The sequence below is a fragment of the Podarcis raffonei genome, chromosome 8, assembly GCF_027172205.1.
Source record: "Podarcis raffonei isolate rPodRaf1 chromosome 8, rPodRaf1.pri, whole genome shotgun sequence".
Lineage (NCBI taxonomy): Eukaryota > Metazoa > Chordata > Lepidosauria > Squamata > Lacertidae > Podarcis > Podarcis raffonei.
In genome coordinates this window covers 32,673,812-32,676,906 of record NC_070609.1, presented here as the reverse complement: position 1 = coordinate 32,676,906, position 3,095 = coordinate 32,673,812, and positions in this window count along the sequence as shown.

The following is a 3,095-nucleotide window of genomic DNA, read 5'->3' as shown; positions in this document are numbered from 1 at the left end:
TCCCTGGTTCTCAGTGAATTTTTGTTTACAACTACTAGCTCTGGTGATATGTCAGGGCAAGTACCTGAGGGTGGTGGTCCTGTGAATCAGATAGAGGGGGTTTGTATGCTCCACTTTAGTAGAATAACCATGCCAAGCTGGTACAAGATACTTTCTTCAGACAAATAGCTGTGTGTGTCAGGTATGCAGTCCAACAAAAATTGATCCAGGAATGAGCACTTATGTTTTGCTGTGCCTCTTGGTATCTGGGAAGCTAGGAATGAAATGCACCATGATCAACATCAGATTTTTCTCAGGTCCAAGCTTTGGCCTCATACTGGCTTGTCAAGAGCAAGAGCCCAATGATCCCCTGTACTGACAGAGCCTACTGACAGAGCCAGTGTGATGTAGTGGGTAGACTGAGTTAGGGGAGGCCAGGATTGATACATATTGCTAAGCGATTCTGGTAATATGATGTTAAGATGATGGTTGCGATAAAGGACAGTCACATGAATGGTGCCCTTGGCACCTTGCATGAAGAGCAGTGTGCAAATGTGATATTGGGCTGTGGAAGCATCTTTTTCCTGGATGTGGTGAGCTGTGGCCATCACATGCATCGACATCCACAAGACTGTGCTAAAAATACGGCTGTTACCAGCTAGTACGATAGTGCTCAGTAGAACACAGTTGTCAAAAGTCCTTGGCTGGATCTCACTGCATATGCGATATAAAACCTGGCAATTCACTAATTACACTTCGGCCCAGCTCTGTTATGGGAAACCATGATTTCCTGCAACGTGAATGAGTTATGATGAATTTTGTACACTCCAAAACCTTTTTGTGCACCAAAGGAGGGAATCTGAAGCATATGCTTTAAAAAAGAAAACAGGATTTGAAACCACCATAACTCAGTCGGTAGAACATGAGACTTAATTTCAGGGTTGTGCACCACATTAGGTGTAAGATTCCTGCATTGCAAGGGGTTGGACTAGGTATCCTCGTGGTCCCTTTCAACTGTGATTCTGTGATTTGATCCTGGCTTGTTCTCACTGATTTGAGTTTAAGCCTGCTGCAATTTAGCAGTATGACTGTCATGGGGAACTATAGCTTGTTTAAAAATGGAAGCAAATGCTTCTAAACCCATCACGTACAAATCATGAAGGGAATACATCCCCAAGTCTCTGCAACTTATCCAGGAAACCATGGTTTTACACTAGGTGAACATTAGATGTTACAGATCAATATCTGCTGCTTTCAGAAAACAACTGAGTTTTGAGAAGGTGGCGCCTTCCATATTCTGACTCTATAAAGGCTTATTCATAGAAACTTATTTTTAGGTAGATGAAACTCTGAAGTTGCTCTTTATCTTTGCTTAGAATACAATCAGTAAGCAGGGAGTACTGAATTAGTTTGAGATCAGAACTCCTGCAAGGATTGGGAGGGAGGTATTTGCAAGCTTATTCAGTGCTGGAGCTTGCATGGGTGTACTCATCAGCTTACAAGACTAGTAGTGTTCATCTAAATAGAAAAACCTTTAAGGGAGATGTGGAAGTTCCTTCTCCAAAGTATCAGCAATCTATTGTTCCCAATCATACCCCCAGTCCACAAGATACTCATTTTTTTAAATTCATACATTTATATGGGTATATTGACACGTCAATAACCCAACTTTCATAAGAAAGTCATAGTAGCTATACATTCCACCATTTCTTTCCGTCTCTTCTCTGATAAACATGATACCCTATTGCATACCAATATAATTGTGGATTAACTCTGGAAAGAGACTGAGACTGCAGATCATAATGAACTGTATTTAAATACGTTTGTAAAATACATGAAAAGAAGCAGACTATCCCTGAACAGGTTCCAACTGGATAGCGGCAGTTCACCCTCCTCAGGTGTGGCCTGCAAGAAATCTTTTCTGACTCTGGTCTATCAGGGTTTATAGTGGTACTTAGCTGCCTTCTCCACCCAGCAGTTTAAATTCTTTGATTTTTTTTTAAGGTGGGTCATTGCTTCAACACTGGCTTATAGTACCTGGCATGCAAGTTTTCATTGAAAGGAATGGCTTCAATGGTCTATCCTTGGATAACTTACAGGTTAGGCTATTGCAATGTGCTGGATGTTGGGACTGTCATTGAAGATGGTTTGGAAACAACAGCTAGTGCAGAATATGGCTAGAACAAGAAGAAACGAACATAAAACTGGTTTTGGTCTGGCTACCAATTTGTTTTTAGAGCAATTTAATGTGCTTTAGAGCCCTACACAGTTCAGGACCCCTATACTGAAGAGAACTGCCTTTCCCCCATATGAACCTTGGACTCTTGGGATCAGCATCTGAAGGAAGGTGACAAGGAAAATTTCTTCCCCAGAGCCAATTTGTCTTCGTATTATTTTTTTAAATTATTTGTACTGTTCTCTCTCTTTTTACATGTTGGTTCTTGTGGGGTGGAGACATTCTGCACATACCTTTAACTGCACTTTCTAGTAGTTGTTCTAGGGGTTGTTTTTTTAAATGAAAAGTAACCTAAAGCAACTTACAAAACAGAAAGAAGTTACATTAAAACCAACTGAAAACTAAAACAGAGTCAAAGCTAAAAACATGTTCCTATCTATAAAGACCGACCTAGGGCATCCCACCCACGGAAGGATGCTGCAGATAATTAAAGGCCAGTGGCTTGGTGGACGAGGAACATTTTTGCCTGGGGCCTAAAAGACAGTAATGGTGCCAGGTGTGTCTCCCAGGGGAGAATGTTGCATAAATTGGAAGCCACCCCCCAAGCAAGCCGATTGTGTCAACACCCTCTGCAGCCCCCTTGTTAGTGAACGTGGTAAATGAAAAAGTTCACTCGTGTCAGGTGAATTTCACCCCTTCTCTGATGTGACCTGTGAAAATGCAGCATTTAAGCGTTGATTTTTTAAAATGCTGAATTATTTATTAATAGTTTTAAACTGTTTTTACTGATAATTTGCGCTTATGTCCCGGAGACGGGCGGGTGCCAACACGCACGTTGATAATTTTGTGTTACTCTTTTTTGTAAACCACTTTCGGAGGCAGGGAGGAATCCGCTCCGAAGGGGGGGGGGGAACCCCATTTTTAAACGCTCGGCTGCTTT